General features: G+C 55.6%; 1 pseudogene; it reads right to left on the bottom strand.

Moving 5' to 3' along the window:
- Positions 1-20,927, bottom strand: part of LOC147109757 (guanylate-binding protein 7-like) — a 367,888-nt pseudogene that overhangs the window by 306,694 nt on the left and 40,267 nt on the right.

Genomic DNA, 20,927 nt, shown 5'->3' with positions numbered 1-20,927 from the left:
TGCAAGGACAATTCGGACCCCCAGGGCAAAATTATTCAGCATGACACGGAGAAACGGCCCCGAACAATACCCACACTCTCCAATTACCACTATTATCGCTAAATTCTAGAGATGAGCCATATCTATCCATAAATATGCAAGGCAAGAAAGTCCCTTTTCTCGTCGACACAGGAGCCACAACCTCACTATTGACAAAACAATACGCTACAGGAATTCCATGCACTGACAAGGATGTTACCTGCATAGGACTTTCTGGTGTCTCACAGACTCTGACATGGTCACAACCGTTACAAATACGAGCAGATAATTTTTCTGGCCAACATGCTTTTTTGTTATCAGACGACGCCCCCATGAACCTTTTAGGGAGAGACTTGTTGTGCAAAATGCAGGCAACAATAATTTGTTCAGAAAAGGGACTGCAGATACACGTTCCGACCGATAGATGTACTATGTGCCTTTTACAAGAATGCTCCCCTCCCATTGTCTACCAGTGGGCAAATGAAAACCAAGAAATAAGCCATAAACTAATGATAATTGTAGGAGCACTACACCATGCCTCAAGAACAGTCTCAGAGTACCAGAAGGATTTGAAATTAGACAGCTGGCACATGAATCTGCATTGCACTGCCTTTTATGAAGGCACGGGAAAAGACACGACTATAAAAGACAGCTACTCAATTGGATCCCGTTGCATGCGGCCTGCCTGGATGCCTGCCAATTCTAGCTGCTGCCTATTACGCTGTACAACAGGCTCAAGGTTTCACGCTTAATCACCGAACTGTTTTGTTTGTACCACATTCAGTGGAAGTTCTGTTATCAAAATACGCCACTCAGCATCTAACATCAGCCCTTAGCAGCAAATATGAGGTTGAACTGTTATCCAACTCCAATCTCCTAATTCAAAGATGTTCAGTTTTGAATCCAGCCACGCTGCTACCCACAGAAGAGGACGGAATCCCACACTGCTGTGACACGGTTACCCAGTTGGCTACTAAGCCCCGAACAGATCTATCTGAAACTCCTGTTCCTAATAGTGACTTGGTATTCTACGTGGATGGATCGGCCCTTAGGGATGATAAAGGATCACCTAGGGCTGGATATGCCATATCAGATGATCACTCGATTGTGGAGGCACTCTCACTACCTCAATCATTTTCAGCGCAACAAGCAGAACTCTTCGCTCTTACCTGAGCTTGTATATTGGCTACTGATCAAACTGTTAACATTTATACCGACTCCAGGTCTCTAGTGTGTCCCACTAAGATTTCAGTTATTAAATGTCAGGCTCATACAGGTAGTCAGGATCAGATATCCTTGGGTAACGAGTGATCAGATAGAGCTGCTAAATCAGCCGCTCTGTCGGACACAGGGCCACTGGTCTCAGCCTTTGTTTTGCGTCAACAAAAATCAGATAATGACCCACCTTCTATTAATGATGTTTTAGCCTTTCAGTCACAGGCTAACTCGGACGAAGTGTTAGCTTGGGCAAGGGATTCTTGCTTTAAAACGCCTGAAGGGGTATGGGTTCACCATGACGGCTGCATGGTGGCTCCAAAATCTTTACTTCCATGGATTGCCTGATGCGTTCATGTTTTCACGCATGCGGGCAAAGGGGGGATGGCAGACTATATTAATCAAACATGGTATGCACCAGGTATTTCGGCAATTGCAAAACAAATTAGTGAAAGGTGCACCATTTGCCAGGAAATGAATCCAGGCAAGACAGAGAAAGTACAGGCTGCCTCCCACCCAAATCCATCAGGCCCTTTCGTACATTTACAAATGGATTTTATTGAATTACCTTCATGTTTAGGATTCAAGTATGTGTTAGTAATTATAGATATGTTTTCAAGATGGGTCGAAGCTTTCCCATGTAAAAAGAATGATGCTGTAACAGTAGCAAAGTGCTTGTTAAAAGAAATCATACCCAGGTTTGGAATACCTATGCAGCTTTCAAGCGACAGAGGATCGCACTTCACTGGAGCAATTATAAAAGAACTATGTAAAGCTTTGCAGATTAACCAGCATCTTCACTGCAGTTATCATCCACAATCCGCAGGACTGGTGGAAAGACATAATGGAGTGCTGAAGAATAAACTTTCTAAACTTTGCAATGAAACTGGACTTAAATGGGTCGAACTATTACCCTTAGCATTGATGATAATGCGAGCAGCAACTAACAGGACAAATGGACTGTCTCCACATGAGATTGTTATGGGACGACCCCTAAGACTGCCATTCTCAGCACCATTTACAGTGAAACAAATGGACATTCATAAAATGGACGAGACTATGCTAAACTATTGCATTGCATTAACTAAATGTATTTCCAGCTTTCACCAAAAGGTAAAGGAAGTTCAAACGAGTCCAGCAGAGGGAAAGTGCCACGACTTGGAACCAGGAGATGACGTCTACGTGAAGGTTTTTAAAAGGAAGAACGGTCTGCAACCACGCTTCGAAGGACCATATCAAGTGCTCCTAACTACAAACACAGCTGTAAAAGTCAAGGAAAGATCTTCCTGGATTCACGCATCCCACTGCAAGAAGGCACCGAATAGAGACAATTGATTTTTGAAAGACTCTAACAATGAAGACGTTACTTATATTTTGTATACAAATCGGACTACTGAGTCTAATATGCCAAGGAGATGGGGAAAGATCCTGAAAGAAACGAGAATTACACGTGAATACTTTTTGTACATGTCTTACGAATATGCTAGACGCAGTAAGTCAGTATGAAAACCCAAAGAACCAAGGCTGGGCTGACTGGATATTGGGAGGATGGCTGGGATCAGCAGGACAAATATTATTGCATGGACTAGTAATAGTGATAGCCCTGATCGTATGCATTGCTCTGTTTGTCACAACGATTAAGTGTTGTTGCAATAGGTTGGGCAAGGCAGTCTTGCCTGCGATGAATATGATGATACAGAGGGAAGTAAAGTCAGTAGAGGAAAAGAATGGTCCCCTGGATGAGGAACTGAGACGATTGAATAAAATACAATTATAGGGATTAGAAAACTTAGACAAATATATACATATATATACTCCACATGCTCTCCTCTTTCTGCAAAACACATTTTCCATTTAAATGGGAACTGCAAGCTAGGAAAAAGAGAGAGGACTCCTTTCAACAACAAGCCAGTGTTGTCAACTTTGTATATCACTTGGTCCGCACTTTGGGGGCTTACATAGAAGCACTTGTGCTTAGGAGAACCCCACAGGTTAGTTACAAACTGTGTGGGCCATGAATTAGTCCTCCTCTATAAGCTGCTGTTCCCTATCTTTTAGAAAGTGCATAGTGGCACCCGCACTGCAGGCTAATATAAGCTGCAGGGAAAATTAGAACACTGCAGGCTAATATAAGCTGCAGAAATATACAAAGACATAAACCTGAAATCAAATCAAACACAATTAAACCCCTACAGAAACACACGCCCAAACACTAAGAATAGACAGAGAAGAAAGACGATCTTAAACAAGGTTAACCATCAATACAGGTAAATCCCGGGGATGGTTCCAAACGGAAAAGAAGTCGGTATCCTTGGCTAAAATCTAAATGTAGTACGAGGACCGATAGGAAGAGGTTAATTTCAGTTATGTTGTCCTAGTAAGGACAAAAGGGAAGAATGTGGAAGTACAGTTTCTCATTTAGACACAAAATGGCTTCCTGGGCATAGAATGAAATCCATTTAAACTTTAAAATGGCCAACAGCATGATTCACTAATCATGTTTCAAAGGAACGAGATAATTTAGGAATGCTATATACATACTCCTTATCTGTAATAAGCTTACAAAGAGCCTCATTCACCAAACAAATAGCCAAGGACATGTTAAGGTAAACATCGGCCCACAGGCTCAGTTGGTACAGTGGGAGAACAGAAGGATCCCATAATAAAGGATTAATTAATCTTATCTCAAGGTATTTCTGTTCGTTATTCTAACGAAGCCTGGAATACGTTGTTCCAATAATTCGCAAGGTCTGTGCCTTTGTAACCAGGTATGATTCAATACCATGTGGCATAGAAAGCCTGTTTTGTTTCTGTACTGTATAAATATGTTACAAATTCTGTATTACTTTGAAGAGGTCTGATGTAGCTCTTGTCTACACAACTCTTCCCTTGCAAGCAAATAAAGCCTGTCTTTAACGATACTTTGTGTTTAAAGAGTCTTACTCGGGAGTGGAGACTTCGACACCCGCGCTCGCCTTTCTTCTCCGCTGCGGCTTCTAAAAATGGCGCCTCCCACGCTCTTCCCTCTTCTCCGCAGCTCAATGGCGTCTCCCCTTTCTTCGCCCCACGGACCCTGTTCAGCCCGTGAGCCCTGGCTGTGCTCTGCGCGTTCTTCTTTTTATATTTTTCGACGCCGCTCAGTCCAGAACCCGTCTGTTTCTTTACCCTCTCTCTCTCTGGTTTGTTTTCTTTTTCTCGACGCCGCTCGGTGTTCAACCCCCGGCTGCACCCTGCGCTCTTCACCCTCTGTCTTACCCCATCGACGCTGCTCGGCTTTCTCTCCGCCGTCGGTCGGCTCCAGCCGCCGCTGCTCGGGAAGGGTCTGCGCTGGACCTGTCGTCAGTCTCTTACTGCTCGTCGTGGCTGTGGAACCAAGCCCGGCTCTCCACAGCCTCCCCTGCGAAGTTGAATCTCTGCCTGACTGCTGGGCGGTTGCTTGTGGTCGACGCCCGTGTTCCTGGCCTCGACTATTTTTTTTATGTTGCAGGTAGATTCGAATCGACACTCGTCGCCACTGTTGGATCCGTGGTTCAGTGGATATGCTATTATTAAATAATCACACGGATGCTGTACATTAACAATAAACAGGTCTTTACTGGAGGAGGGTAGTCTCTAGACTGGGGGTACAGAGGCATGCGCAAAGCTTATATACCGGTGTGGTCACAGCCGGTACTACAGTATACAGGAGCTGTAAAAGTAGTTCTGACTTAAAGGCACATACACTACACTGTCCTCAGTGAGACATGAAAAGCTGACCGCAGTTTCTCCGTGCCTCGTGGTCGATCGTTCCTTTGCTGTTATAGAGGAAGATGCCGCTGAGAATCAAAACCAAGGCAGATATCCTGATCGCTGTTTCCTGGTCTCGCTGGAGGAGAGAGGGGGAGAGGCTGAGTAAGACGGATAGGTCGGGGAAGGGGAGAGACGGAGATTGGGGAATGGGTGAGAGGGAGACTGGGGAATGGGGTATACAGGAGGGGAAGGGGAGAAAGGGAGATTGGGGAATGGGGTATACAGGAGGGGAAGGGGAGAAAGGGAGATTGGGGAATGGGGTATACAGGAGGGGAAGGGGAGAAAGGGAGATTGGGGAATGGGGGATACGGGAGGGGAAGGGGAGAGGGGGAGATTGGGGAATGGGGGATACGGTAGGGGAAGGGGAGAGAGGGAGATTGGGGAATGGGGGATACGGGAGGGGAAGGGGAGAGAGGGAGATTGGGGAATGGGGATATGGTAGGGGAACGGGAGAGGGGGAGATTGGGGAATGGGGAGATACAGGAGGGGAAGGGGAGAGAGATTGGGGAATGGGGAGATACAGGAGGGGAAGGGGAGAGAGGGAGATTGGGGAATGGGGAGATACAGGAGGGGAAGGGGAGAGAGGGAGACTGGGGAATGGGGGCTACGGGAGGGGAAGGGGAGAGAGGGAGATTGGGGAATGGGGAATATGGTTGGGGAAGGGGAGAGAGGGAGATTGGGGAATGGGGATACGAGGGGGGAAGGGGAGAGAGGGAGATTGGGGAATGGGGATACGGTAGGGGAAGGGGAGAGAGGGAGATTGGGGAATGGGGATACGGTAGGGGAAGGGGAGAGAGGGAGATCGGGGAATGGGGATACGGGAGGAGAAGGGGAGAGAGGGAGATTGGGGAATGGGGAATACGGGAGGGGAAGGGGAGAGAGGGAGATTGGGGAATGGGGATACGGTAGGGGAAGGGGAGAGAGGGAGATTGGGGAATGGGGATACGGGAGGAGAAGGGGAGAGAGGGAGATTGGGGAATGGGGATACGGGAGGAGAAGGGGAGAGAGGGAGATTGGGGAATGGGGAATACGGGAGGGGAAGGGGAGAGAGGGAGATTGGGGAATGGGGATACGGTAGGGGAAGGGGAGAGAGGGAGATTGGGGAATGGGGATACGGTAGGGGAAGGGGAGAGAGGGAGATTGGGGAATGGGGAATACGGTAGGGGAAGGGGAGAGAGGGAGATTGGTGAATGGGGATACGGTAGGGGAAGGGGAGAGAGGGAGATTGGGGAATGGGGATACGGTAGGGGAAGGGGAGAGAGGGAGATTGGGGAATGGCGAGATACGGTAGGGGAAGGGGAGAGAGGGAGATTGGGGAATGGGGAGATACGGTAGGGGAAGGGTAGAGAGGGAGATTGGGGAATGGGGGATATGGGAGGGGAAGGGGAGAAAGGGAGATTGGGGAATGGGGTATACAGGAGGGGAAGGGGAGAAAGGGAGATTGGGGAATGGGGGATACGGGAGGGGAAGGGGAGAGGGGGAGATTGGGGAATGGGGGATACGGTAGGGGAAGGGGAGAGAGGGAGATTGGGGAATGGGGGATACGGGAGGGGAAGGGGAGAGAGGGAGATTGGGGAATGGGGATACGGTCGGGGAACGGGAGAGGGGGAGATTGGGGAATGGGGAGATACAGGAGGGGAAGGGGAGAGAGGGAGATTGGGGAATGGGGAGATACAGGAGGGGAAGGGGAGAGAGGGAGATTGGGGAATGGGGAGATACAGGAGGGGAAGGGGAGAGAGGGAGATTGGGGAATGGGGGCTACGGGAGGGGAAGGGGAGAGAGGGAGATTGGGGAATGGGGGATACGGGAGGGGAAGGGGAGAGATGGAGATTGGAGAATGGGGGATATGGTTGGGGAAGGGGAGAGAGGGAGATTGGGGAATGGGGATACGAGGGGGGAAGGGGAGAGAGGGAGATTGGGGAATGGGGATACGGGAGGAGAAGGGGAGAGAGGGAGATTGGGGAATGGGGAATACGGGAGGGGAAGGGGAGAGAGGGAGATTGGGGAATGGGGATACGGTAGGGGAAGGGGAGAGAGGGAGATTGGGGAATGGGGAGATACGGTAGGGGAAGGGGAGTGAGGTAGATTGGGGAATGGGGAGATACGGGAGGGGAAAGGGAGAGAGGGAGATTGGGGAATGGGGGATAGGGTAGGAGAAGGGGAGAGAGGGAGATTGGGGAATGGGGATATGGTAGGGGAAGGGGAGAGAGGGAGATTGGGGAATGTGGAGATACGGGAGGGGAAGGGGAGAGAGGGAGATTGGGGAATGGGGAATATGGGAGGGGAAGGGGAGAGAGGGAGAATGGGGAATGGGGGATACGGTAGGGGAAGCGGAGAGAGGGAGATTGGGGAATGGGGAGATACGGTTGGGGAAGGGGAGAGAGGGAGATTGGGGAATGGGGGATATGGTAGGGGAAGGGGAGAGAGGGAGATTGGGGAATGGGGGATACGGTAGAGGAAGGGGAGAGAGGGAGATTGGGGAATGGGGAGATACGGGAAGGGAAGGGGAGAGAGGGAGATTGGGGAATGGGGGATACGGGAGGGGATTGGGAGAGAGGGAGATTGGGGAATGGGGATGCGGTAGGGGAAGGGGAGAGAGGGAGATTGGGGAATGGGGATACGGTAGGGGAAGGGGAGAGAGGGAGATTGGGGAATGGGGATACGGGAGGGGAAGGGGAGAGAGGGAGATTGGGGAATGGCGGATACGGTAGGGGAAGGGGAGAGAGGGAGATTGGGGAATGGGCAGATACGGGAGGGGAAGGGGAGAGAGGGAGATTGTGGAATGGGCGATGCGGGAGGGGAAGGGGGGAGAGAGGGAGATTGGGGAATGGGGTATGCGGGAGGGGAAGGGGAGAGAGGGAGATTGGGGAATGGGGGATACGGGACGGGAAGGGGAGAGAGGGAGAATGGGGAATGGGTGATACGGGAGGGGAAGGGGAGAGAGGGAGATTGGGAAATGGGGATACGGTAGGGGAAGGGGAGAGAGGGAGATTGGGGAATGGGGGATACGGGAGGGGAAGGGGAGAGAGGGAGATTGGGGAATGGGGATACGGTAGGGGAATGGGAGAGAGGGAGATTGGGGAATGGGGATATGGGAGGGGAAGGGGAGAGAGGGAGATTGGGGAATGGGGAGATACGGGAGGGGAAAAGGAGAGAGGGAGATTGGGGAATGGGGGATAGGGTAGGAGAAGGGGAGAGAGGGAGATTGGGGAATGGGGAGATACGGGAGGGGAAGGGGAGAGAGGGAGATTGGGGAATGGGGAGATACGGGAGGGGAAGGGGAGAGAGGGAGATTGGGGAATGGGGAGATACGGGAGGGGAAAAGGAGAGAGGGAGATTGGGGAATGGGGGATACGGTAGGGGAAGGGGAGAGAGGGAGATTGGGGAATGGGGAATAAGGTAAGGGAAGGGGAGAGAGGGAGATTGGGGAATGGGGAGATACGGGAGGGGAAAAGGAGAGAGGGAGATTGGGGAATGGGGGATACGGTAGGGGAAGGGGAGAGAGGGAGATTGGGGAATGGGGGATACGGTAGGGGAAGGGGAGAGAGGGAGATTGGGGAATGGGGAATAAGGTAGGGGAAGGGGAGAGAGGGAGATTGGGGAATGGGGAATAAGGTAGGGGACGGGGAGAGAGGGAGATTGGGGAATGGGGGATACGGTAGGGGAAGGGGAGAGAGGGAGATTGGGGAATGGGGAGATACGGGAGGGGAAAAGGAGAGAGGGAGACTGGGGAATGGGGAGATACGGGAGGGGAAGGGGAGAGAGGGAGATTGGGGAATGTGGAGATACGGGAGGGGAAGGGGAGAGAGGGAGATTGGGGAATGGGGAGATATGGGAGGGGAAGGGTAGAGAGGCAGATTTGGGAATGGGGATACGGTAGGGGAAGGGGAGAGAGGAATATTGGGGAATGGGGAGATACGGGAAGGGAAGGGGAGAGAGGGAGATTGGGGAATGGGGGATACGGGAGGGGAAGGGGAGAGAGGGAGATTGGGGAATGGGGATACATTAGGGGAAGGGGAGAGAGGGAGATTGGGGAATGGGGGATACGGGAGGGGAAAGGGAGAGAGGGAGATTGGGGAATGGGGGATACCGTAGGAGAAGGGGAGAGAGGGAGATTGGGGAATGGGGAATATGGGAGGGGAAGGGGAGAGGGGGAGAATGGGGAATGGGGGATACGGTAGGGGAAGCGGAGAGAGGGAGATTGGGGAATGGGGAGATATGGTTGGGGAAGGGGAGAGAGGGAGATTGGGGAATGGGGGATACGGGAGGGGAAGGGGAGAGAGGGAGATTGGGGAATGGGGAGATACGGTAGGGGAAGGGTAGAGAGGGAAATTGGGGAATGGGGGATACGGTAGAGGAAGGGTGAGAGGGAGATTGGGGAATGGGGAGATACGGGAAGGGAAGGGGAGAGAGGGAGATTGGGGAATGGGGGATACGGGAGAGGAATGGGAGAGAGGGAGATTGGGGAATGGGGAGATACGGGAAGGGAAGGGGAGAGAGGGAGATTGGGGAATGGGGGATACGGGAGAGGAATGGGAGAGAGGGAGATTGGGGAATGGGGATGCGGTAGGGGAAGGGGAGAGAGGGACATTGGGGAATGGAGGATACGGGAGGGGAAGGGGAGAGAGGGAGATTGGGGAATGGGGATACGGTAGGGGAAGGGGAGAGAGGGAGATTGGGGAATGGGGATACGGGAGGGGAAGGGGAGAGAAGGAGATTGGGGAATGGGGGATACGGGAGGGGAAGGGGAGAGAGGGAGATTGTGGAATGGGGGATACGGTAGGGGAGGGGAGAGAGGGAGATTGGTGAATGGGTAGATACGGGAGGGGAAGGGGAGAGAGGGAGATTGGGGAATGGGTTATACGGGAGGGGAAGGGGAGAGAGGGAGATTGGGGAATGGGGGATACGGGACGGGAAGGGGAGAGAGGGAGATTGGGGAACGGGGGATATGGGAGGGGAAGGGGAGAGAGGGAGATTGGGAAATGGGGATACGGTAGGGGAAGGGGGAGAGAGGGAGATTGGGGAATGGGGAGATATGGGAGGGGAAGGGGAGAGAGGGAGATTGGGGAATGGGGAGAAGGTAGGGGAAGGGGAGAGAGGGAGATTGGGGAATGGGGAGATACGGTTGGGGAAGGGGAGAGAGGGAGATTGGGGAATGGGGAGATACGGTTGGGGAAGGGGAGAGAGGGAGATTGGGGAATGGGGATACGGTAGGGGAAGGGGAGAGAGGGAGATTGTGGAATGGGGAGATACGGGAGGGGAAAAGGAGAAGGGAGATTGGGGAATGGGGAGATACGGGAGGGGAAGGGGAACGAGGGAGATTGGGGAATGTGGAGATACGGGAGGGGAAGGGGAGAGAGGGAGATTGGGGAATCGGGAGATATGGGAGGGGAAGGGTAGAGAGGGAGATTTGGGAATGGGGATACGGCAGGGGAAGGGGAGAGAGGGAGATTGGGGAAAGGGGAGATACGGGAAGGGGAGAGAGGGAGATAGGGGAATCGGGAGATATGGGAGGGGAAGGGTAGAGAGGGAGATTTGGGAATGGGGATACGGGAGGGGAAGGGGAGAGAGGGAGATTGGGGAATGGGGATACGTTAGGGGAAGGGGAGAGAGGGAGATTGGGGAATGGGGGATACGGGAGGGGAAAGGGAGAGAGGGAGATTGGGGAATGGGGGATACCGTGGGAGAAGGGGAGAGAGGGAGATTGGGGAATGGGGAATATGGTAGGGGAAGGGAAGAGAGGGAGAATGGGGAATGGGGGATACAGTAGGGGAAGCGGAGAGAGGGAGATTGGGGAATGGGGAGATACGGTTGGGGAAGGGGAGAGAGGGAGATTGGGGAATGGGGGATATGGAAGGGGAAGGGGAGAGAGGGAGATTGGGTAATGGGGAGATACGGTAGGGGAAGGGTAGAGAGGGAAATTTGGGAATGGGGAGATACGGGAAGGGAAGGGGAGAGAGGGAGATTGGGGAATGGGGGATACGGGAGAGGAATGGGAGAGAGGGAGATTGGGGAATGGGGATGCGGTCGGGGAAGGGGAGAGAGGGAGATTGGGGAATGGGGATACGGGAGGGGAAAGGGAGAGAGGGAGATTGGGGAATGGGGATACGGTAGGGGAAGGGGAGAGAGGGAGATTGGGGAATGGGGATACGGTAGGGGAAGGGGAGAGAGGGAGATTGTGGAATGGGGGATACGGTAGGGGAAGGGGAGAGAGGGAGATTGGGGAATGGGGAGATACGGGAGGGGAGAGAGGGATATTGGGGAATGGGTTATACGGGAGGGGAAGGGGAGAGAGGGAGTTTGGGGAATGGGGAATACGGGAGGGGAAGGGGAGAGAGGGAGATTGGGAAATGGGTATAAGGTAGGGGAAGCGGAGAGAGGGAGATTGGGGAATGGGGAGATATGGGAGGGGAAGGGGAGAGAGGGAGATTGGGGAATGGGGAGACGGTAGGGGAAGGGGAGAGAGGGAGATTGGGGAATGGGGAGATACGGTTGGGGAAGGGGAGAGAGGGAGATTGGGGAATGGGGAGATACGGTTGGGGAAGGGGAGAGAGGGAGATTGGGGAATGGGGATACGGTAGGTGAAGGGGAGAGAGGGTGATTGGGGAATGGGGGATACGGGAGGGGAAGGGGAGAGAGGGAGATTGGGGAATGGTGATACCGTAGGGGAAGGGGAGAGAGGGAGATTGGGGAATGGGGAGATATGGGAGGGGAAGGGTAGAGAGGGAGATTTGGGAATGGGGATACGGTAGGGGAAGGGGAGAGAGGGAGATTGGGGAATGGGGGATACGGTAGGGGAAGGGGAGAGAGGGAGATTGGGGAAGGGGGAGATACGGGAAGGGAAGGGGAGAGAGGGAGATTGGGGAATGGGGGATACGGGAGAGGAATGGGAGAGAGGGAGATTGGGGAATGGGGATGCGGTCGGGGAAGGGGAGAGAGGGAGATTGGGGAATGGGGATACGGGAGGGGAAAGGGAGAGAGGGAGATTGGGGAATGGGGATACGGTAGTGGAAGGGGAGAGAGGGAGATTGGGGAATGGGGATACGGTAGGGGAAGGGGAGAGAGGGAGATTGGGGAATGGGGATACGGGAGGGGAAGGGGAGAGAGGGAGATTGTGGAATGGGGGATACGGTAGGGGAAGGGGAGAGAGGGAGATTGGGGAATGGGGAGATACGGGAGGGGAAGGGGAGAGAGGGATATTGGGGAATGGGTTATACGGGAGGGGAAGGGGAGAGAGGGAGATTGGGGAATGGGGGATACGGGACGGGAAGGGGAGAGAGGGACATTGGGGAACGGGGGATACGGGAGGGGAAGGGGAGAGAGGGAGATTGGGAAATGGGTATACGGTATGGGAAGGGGAGAGAGGGAGATTCGGGAATGGGGAGATATGGGAGGGGAAGGGGAGAGAGGGAGATTGGGGAATGGGGAGACGGTAGGGGAAGGGGAGAGAGGGAGATTGGGGAATGGGGAGATACGGTTGGGGAAGGGGAGAGAGGGAGATTGGGGAATGGGGAGATACGGTTAGGGAAGGGGAGAGAGGGAGATTGGGGAATGGGGATACGGTAGGGGAAGGGGAGAGAGGGAGATTGGGGAATGGGGGATACGGGAGGGGAAGGGGAGAGAGGGAGATTGGGGAATGGTGATACCGTAGGGGAAGGGGAGAGAGGGAGATTGGGGAATGGGGAGATATGGGAGGGGAAGGGTAGAGAGGGAGATTTGGGAATGGGGATACGGTAGGGGAAGGGGAGAGAGGGAGATTGGGGAATGGGGGATACAGTAGGGGAAGGGGAGAGAGGGAGATTGGGGAAGGGGGAGATACGGGAAGGGAAGGGGAGAGAGGGAGATTGGGGAATGTGGAGATACGGGAGAGGAAGGGGGAGAGAGGGAGTTTTGGGAATGGGGTATACAGGAGGGGAAGGGGAGAGAGGGAGATTGGGGAATGGGGGATACGGTATGGGAAGGGGAGAGAGGGAGATTGGGGAATGGCGGATAAGGTAGGGGAAGGGGAGAGAGGGAGATTGGGGAATGGGGAGATACGGGAGGGGAAGGGCAGAGAGCGAGATTGGGAAATGGGGGATAGGTTAGGAGTAGGGGAGAGAGGGAGATTGGGGAATGGGGATACGGTAGCAGAAGGGGAGAGAGGGAGATTGGGGAAAGGGGAGATACGGGAGGGGAAGGGGAGAGAGGGAGATTGGGGAATGGGGAGATACGGTAGGGGAAGGGGAGAGAGGGAGATTGGGGAATGGGGAGATACGGTAGGGGAAGGGGAGAGAGGGAGATTGGGGAATGGGGAGATACGGGAAGGGAAGGGGAGAGAGGGAGATTGGGGAATGGGGGATACGGGAGGGGAAGGAGTGAGAGTGAGATTGGGGAATGGGGGATACGGTAGGGGAAGGGGAGAGAGTGAGATTGAGGAATGGGGAGATACGGGAGGGGAAAAGGAAAGAGGGAGACTGGGGAATGGGAAGATACGGGAGGGGAAGGGGAGAGAGGGAGATTGGGGAATGTGGAGATACGGGAGGGGAAGGGGAGAGAGGGAGATTGGGGAATGGGGAGATATGGGAGGGGAAGGGTAGAGATGCAGATTTGGGAATGGGGATACGGTAGGGGAAGGGGAGAGAGGGAGATTGGGGAATGGGGAGATACGGGAAGGGAAGGGGAGAGAGGGAGATTGGGGAATGGGGATACGGGAGGGGAAGGGGAGAGAGGGAGGTTGGGGAATGGGGATACATTAGGGGAAGGGGAGAGAGGGAGATTGGGGAATGGGGGATACGGGAGGGGAAAGGGAGAGAGGGAGATTGGGGAATGGGGGATACCGTAGGGGAAGGGGAGAGAGGGAGATTGGGGAATGGGGAATATGGGAGGGGAAGGGGAGAGGGGGAGAATGGGGAATGGGGGATACGGTAGGGGAAGCGGAGAGAGGGAGATTGGGGAATGGGGAGATATGGTTGGGGAAGGGGAGAGAGGGAGATTGGGGAATGGGGGATACGGGAGGGGAAGGGGAGAGAGGGAGATTGGGGAATGGGGAGATACGGTAGGGGAAGGGTAGAGAGGGAAATTGGGGAATGGGGGATACGGTAGAGGAAGGGGAGAGAGGGAGATTGGGGAATGGGGAGATACGGGAAGGGAAGGGGAGAGAGGGAGATTGGGGAATGGGGGATACGGGAGAGGAATGGGAGAGAGGGAGATTGGGGAATGGGGATGCGGTAGGGGAAGGGGAGAGAGGGACATTGGGGAATGGAGGATACGGGAGGGGAAGGGGAGAGAGGGAGATTGGGGAATGGGGATACGGTAGGGGAAGGGGAGAGAGGGAGATTGGGGAATGGGGATACGGGAGGGGAAGGGGAGAGAAGGAGATTGGGGAATGGGGGATACGGGAGGGGAAGGGGAGAGAGGGAGATTGTGGAATGGGGGATACGGTAGGGGAGGGGAGAGAGGGAGATTGGTGAATGGGTAGATGCGGGAGGGGAAGGGGAGAGAGGGAGATTGGGGAATGGGTTATACGGGAGGGGAAGGGGAGAGAGGGAGATTGGGGAATGGGGGATACGGGACGGGAAGGGGAGAGAGGGAGATTGGGGAACGGGGGATATGGGAGGGGAAGGGGAGAGAGGGAGATTGGGAAATGGGGATACGGTAGGGGAAGGGGAGAGAGGGAGATTGGGGAATGGGGAGATATGGGAGGGGAAGGGGAGAGAGGGAGATTGGGGAATGGGGAGAAGGTAGGGGAAGGGGAGAGAGGGAGATTGGGGAATGGGGAGATACGGTTGGGGAAGGGGAGAGAGGGTGATTGGGGAATGGGGAGATACGGTTGGGGAAGGGGAGAGAGGGAGATTGGGGAATGGGGATACGGTAGGGGAAGGGGAGAGAGGGAGATTGTGGAATGGGGAGATACGGGAGGGGAAAAGGAGAGAGGGAGATTGGGGAATGGGGAGATACGGGAGGGGAAGGGGAGAGAGGGAGATTGGGGAATGTGGAGATACGGGAGGGGAAGGGGAGAGAGGGAGATTGGGGAATCGGGAGATATGGGAGGGGAAGGGTAGAGAGGGAGATTTGGGAATGGGGATACGGCAGGGGAAGGGGAGAGAGGGAGATTGGGGAATGGGGAGATACGGGAAGGGAAGGGGAGAGAGGGAGATTGGGGAATGGGGATACGGGAGGGGAAGGGGAGAGAGGGAGATTGGGGAATGGGGATACGTTAGGGGAAGGGGAGAGAGGGAGATTGGGGAATGGGGGATACGGGAGGGGAAAGGGAGAGAGGGAGATTGGGGAATGGGGGATACCGTGGGAGAAGGGGAGAGAGGGAGATTGGGGAATGGGGAATATGGGAGGGGAAGGGGAGAGAGGGAGAATGGGGAATGGGGGATACAGTAGGGGAAGCGGAGAGAGGGAGATTGGGGAATGGGGAGATACGGTTGGGGAAGGGGAGAGAGGGAGATTGGGGAATGGGGGATACGGGAGGGGAAGGGGAGAGAGGGAGATTGGGTAATGGGGAGATACGGTAGGGGAAGGGTAGAGAGGGAAATTGGGGAATGGGGAGATACGGGAAGGGAAGGGGAGAGAGGGAGATTGGGGAATGGGGGATACGGGAGAGGAATGGGAGAGAGGGAGATTGGGGAATGGGGATGCGGTCGGGGAAGGGGAGAGAGGGAGATTGGGGAATGGGGATACGGGAGGGGAAGGGGAGAGAGGGAGATTGGGGAATGGGGATACGGGAGGGGAAGGGGAGAGAGGGAGATTGTGGAATGGGGGATACGGTAGGGGAAGGGGAGAGAGGGAGATTGGGGAATGGGGAGATACGGGAGGGGAAGGGGAGAGAGGGATATTGGGGAATGGGTTATACGGGAGGGGAAGGGGAGAGAGGGAGATTGGGGAATGGGGGATACGGGACGGGAAGGGGAGAGAGGGACATTGGGGAACGGGGGATACGGGAGGGGAAGGGGAGAGAGGGAGATTGGGAAATGGGTATACGGTAGGGGAAGCGGAGAGAGGGAGATTGGGGAATGGGGAGATATGGGAGGGGAAGGGGAGAGAGGGAGATTGGGGAATGGGGAGACGGTCGGGGAAGGGGAGAGAGGGAGATTGGGGAATGGGGAGATACGGTTGGGGAAGGGGTGAGAGGGAGATTGGGGAAAGGGGAGATACGGGAGGGGAAGGGGAGAGAGGGAGATTGGGGAATGGGGAGATACGGTAGGGGAAGGGGAGAGAGGGAGATTGGGGAATGGGGAGATACGGTAGGGGAAGGGGAGAGAGGGAGATTGGGGAATGGGGAGATACGGGAAGGGAAGGGGAGAGAGGGAGATTGGGGAATGGGGGATACGGGAGGGGAAGGAGTGAGAGTGAGATTGGGGAATGGGGGATACGGTAGGGGAAGGGGAGAGAGTGAGATTGAGGAATGGGGGATACGGTAGGGGAAAGGGAGAGAGGGAGATTGGGGAATGGGGGATACGGGAGGGGAAGGGGAGAGAGGGAGATTGGGGAATGGGGAGATACGGTAGGGGAAGGGGAGAGAGGGAGATTGGGGAATGGGGGATAAGGGAGGGTAAGGGGAGAGAGGGAGATTGGGGAATGGGGGATACGGTAGGGGAAGGGGAGAGAGGGAGATTGGGAAATGGGGATACGGTAGGGGAAAGGGAGAGAGGGAGATTGGGGAATGGGGGATACGGGAGGGGAAGGGGAGAGAGGGAGATTGGGGAATGGGGATACGGTAGGGGAAGGGGAGAGAGGGAGATTGGGGAATGGGGAGATATGGGAGGGGAAGGGGACAGAGGGAGATTGGGTAATGGGGAGACGGTAGGGGAAGGGGAGAGAGGGAGATTGGGGAATGGGGAATGAGGTAGGGAAGGGGAGAGAGGGAGATTGCGGAATGGGGATACGGTTGGGGAAGGGGAGAGAGGGAGATTGGGGAATGGGGAGATACGGGAGGGGAAGGGGAGAGAGGGAGATTGGGGAATGGAGGATACGGGGGGGAAGGGGAGAGAGGGAGATTGGGGAATGGGGATACGGTAGGGGAAGGGGAGAGAGGGAGATTGGGGAATGGGGAGATACGGGAGGGGAAGGGGAGAGAGGGAGATTGGGGAATGGGGATACGGTAGGGGAAGGGGAGAGAGGGAGATTGGGGAATGGGGAATAAGGTAGGGGACGGGGAGAGAGGGAGATTGGGGAATGGGGGATACGGTAGGGGAAGGGGAGAGAGGGAGATTGGGGAATGGGGAATAAGGTAGGGGAAGGGGAGAGAGGGAGATTGGGGAATGGGGTATACGGGAGGGGAAGGGGAGAGAGGGAGATTGGGGAATGTGGAGATACGGGAGGGGAAGGGGAGAGAGGGAGATTGGGGAATGGGGAGATACGGGAGGGGAAGGGGAGAGAGGGAGATTGGGGAATGGGGAGATACGGGAGGTGAAAAGGAGAGAGGGAGATTGGGGGATGTGCAGATACGGTGGGGGAAGGGGAGAGAGGGAGATTGGGGAATGGGGAGATACGGGAGGGGAAAAGGAGAGAGGGAGACTGGGGAATGGGAAGATACGGGAGGGGAAGGGGAGAGAGGGAGATTGGGGAATGTTGAGATACGGGAGGGGAAGGGGAGAGAGGGAGATTGGGGAATGGGGAGATATGGGAGGGGAAGGGTAGAGAGGCAGATTTGGGAATGGGGATACGGTAGGGGAAGGGGAGAGAGGGAGATTGGGGAATGGGGAGATACGGGAAGGGAAGGGGAGAGAGGGAGATTGGGGAATGGGGATACGGGAGGGGAAGGGGAGAGAGGGAGATTGGGGAATGGGGATACATTAGGGGAAGGGGAGAGAGGGAGATTGGGGAATGGGGGATACGGGAGGGGAAAGGGAGAGAGGGAGATTGGGGAATGGGGGATACCGTAGGGGAAGGGGAGAGAGGGAGATTGGGGAATGGGGAATATGGGAGGGGAAGGGGAGAGGGGGAGAATGGGGAATGGGGGATACGGTAGGGGAAGCGGAGAGAGGGAGATTGGGGAATGGGGAGATATGGTTGGGGAAGGGGAGAGAGGGAGATTGGGGAATGGGGGATACGGGAGGGGAAGGGGAGAGAGGGAGATTGGGGAATGGGGAGATACGGTAGGGGAAGGGTAGAGAGGGAAATTGGGGAATGGGGGATACGGTAGAGGAAGGGGAGAGAGGGAGATTGGGGAATGGGGAGATACGGGAAGGGAAGGGGAGAGAGGGAGATTGGGGAATGGGGGATACGGGAGAGGAATGGGAGAGAGGGAGATTGGGGAATGGGGATGCGGTAGGGGAAGGGGAGAGAGGGACATTGGGGAATGGAGGATACGGGAGGGGAAGGGGAGAGAGGGAGATTGGGGAATGGGGATACGGTAGGGGAAGGGGAGAGAGGGAGATTGGGGAATGGGGATACGGGAGGGGAAGGGGAGAGAAGGAGATTGGGGAATGGGGGATACGGGAGGGGAAGGGGAGAGAGGGAGATTGTGGAATGGGGGATACGGTAGGGGAGGGGAGAGAGGGAGATTGGTGAATGGGTAGATGCGGGAGGGGAAGGAGAGAGAGGGAGATTGGGGAATGGGTTATACGGGAGGGGAAGGGGAGAGAGGGAGATTGGGGAATGGGGGATACGGGACGGGAAGGGGAGAGAGGGAGATTGGGGAACGGGGGATATGGGAGGGGAAGGGGAGAGAGGGAGATTGGGAAATGGGGATACGGTAGGGGAAGGGGAGAGAGGGAGATTGGGGAATGGGGAGATATGGGAGGGGAAGGGGAGAGAGGGAGATTGGGGAATGGGGAGAAGGTAGGGGAAGGGGAGAGAGGGAGATTGGGGAATGGGGAGATACGGTTGGGGAAGGGGAGAGAGGGTGATTGGGGAATGGGGAGATACGGTTGGGGAAGGGGAGAGAGGGAGATTGGGGAATGGGGATACGGTAGGAGAAGGGGAGAGAGGGAGATTGTGGAATGGGGAGATACGGGAGGGGAAAAGGAGAGAGGGAGATTGGGGAATGGGGAGATACGGGAGGGGAAGGGGAGAGAGGGAGATTGGGGAATGTGGAGATACGGGAGGGGAAGGGGAGAGAGGGAGATTGGGGAATCGGGAGATATGGGAGGGGAAGGGTAGAGAGGGAGATTTGGGAATGGGGATACGGCAGGGGAAGGGGAGAGAGGGAGATTGGGGAATGGGGAGATACGGGAAGGGAAGGGGAGAGAGGGAGATTGGGGAATGGGGATACGGGAGGGGAAGGGGAGAGAGGGAGATTGGGGAATGGGGATACGTTAGGGGAAGGGGAGAGAGGGAGATTGGGGAATGGGGGATACGGGAGGGGAAAGGGAGAGAGGGAGATTGGGGAATGGGGGATACCGTGGGAGAAGGGGAGAGAGGGAGATTGGGGAATGGGGAATATGGGAGGGGAAGGGGAGAGAGGGAGAATGGGGAATGGGGGATACAGTAGGGGAAGCGGAGAGAGGGAGATTGGGGAATGGGGAGATACGGTTGGGGAAGGGGAGAGAGGGAGATTGGGGAATGGGGGATACGGGAGGGGAAGGGGAGAGAGGGAGTTTGGGTAATGGGTAGATACGGTAGGGGAAGGGTAGAGAGGGAAATTGGGGAATGGGGAGATACGGGAAGGGAAGGGGAGAGAGGGAGATTGGGGAATGGGGGATACGGGAGAGGAATGGGAGAGAGGGAGATTGGGGAATGGGGATGCGGTCGGGGAAGGGGAGAGAGGGAGATTGGGGAATGGGGTTACAGGAGGGGAAGGGGAGAGAGGGAGATTGGGGAATGGGGATACGGGAGGGGAAGGGGAGAGAGGGAGATTGTGGAATGGGGGATACGGTAGGGGAAGGGGAGAGAGGGAGATTGGGGAATGGGGAGATACGGGAGGGGAAGGGGAGAGAGGGATATTGGGGAATGGGTTATACGGGAGGGGAAGGGGAGAGAGGGAGATTGGGGAATGGGGGATACGGGACGGGAAGGGGAGAGAGGGACATTGGGGAACGGGGGATACGGGAGGGGAAGGGGAGAGAGGGAGATTGGGAAATGGGTATACGGTAGGGGAAGCGGAGAGAGGGAGATTGGGGAATGGGGAGATATGGGAGGGGAAGGGGAGAGAGGGAGATTGGGGAATGGGGAGACGGTCGGGGAAGGGGAGAGAGGGAGATTGGGGAATGGGGAGATACGGTTGGGGAAGGGGAGAGAGGGAGATTGGGGAATGGGGAGATACGGTTGGGGAAGGGGAGAGAGGGAGATTGGGGAATGGGGATACGGTAGGGGAAGGGGAGAGAGGGAGATTGGGGAATGGGGGATACGGGAGGGGAAGGGGAGAGAGGGAGATTGGGGAATGGTGATACCGTAGGGGAAGGGGAGAGAGGGAGATTGGGGAATGGGGAGATATGGGAGGGGAAGGGTGGAGAGGGAGATTTGGGAATGGGGATACGGTAGGGGAAGGGGAGAGTGGGAGATTGGGGAATGGGGGATACGGTAGGGGAAGGGGAGAGAGGGAGATTGCGGAAGGGGGAGATACGGGAAGGGAAGGGGAGAGAGGGAGATTGGGGAATGGGGGATACGGGAGAGGAATGGGAGAGAGGGAGATTGGGGAATGGGGATGCGGTCGGGGAAGGGGAGAGAGGGAGATTGGGGAATGGGGATACGGGAGGGGAAAGGGAGAGAGGGAGATTGGGGAATGGGGATACGGTAGGGGAAGGGGAGAGAGGGAGATTGGGGAATGGGGATACGGGAGGGGAAGGGGAGAGAGGGAGATTGTGGAATGGGGGATACGGTAGGGGAAGGGGAGAGAGGGAGATTGGGGAATGGGGAGATACGGGAGGGGAAGGGGAGAGAGGGATATTGGGGAATGGGTTATACGGGAGGGGAAGGGGAGAGAGGGAGATTGGGGAATGGGGGATATGGGACGGGAAGGGGAGAGAGGGACATTG

This window comes from Somniosus microcephalus, chromosome 12, assembly GCF_052327205.1.
Source record: "Somniosus microcephalus isolate GS21.2 chromosome 12, FLI_Smic_1.0, whole genome shotgun sequence".
Classification (NCBI taxonomy): Eukaryota; Metazoa; Chordata; class Chondrichthyes; order Squaliformes; family Somniosidae; genus Somniosus; species Somniosus microcephalus.
The sequence above is the reverse complement of the archived record's forward strand: the minus strand, read 5'-3'. Positions and strand labels throughout refer to the sequence as shown.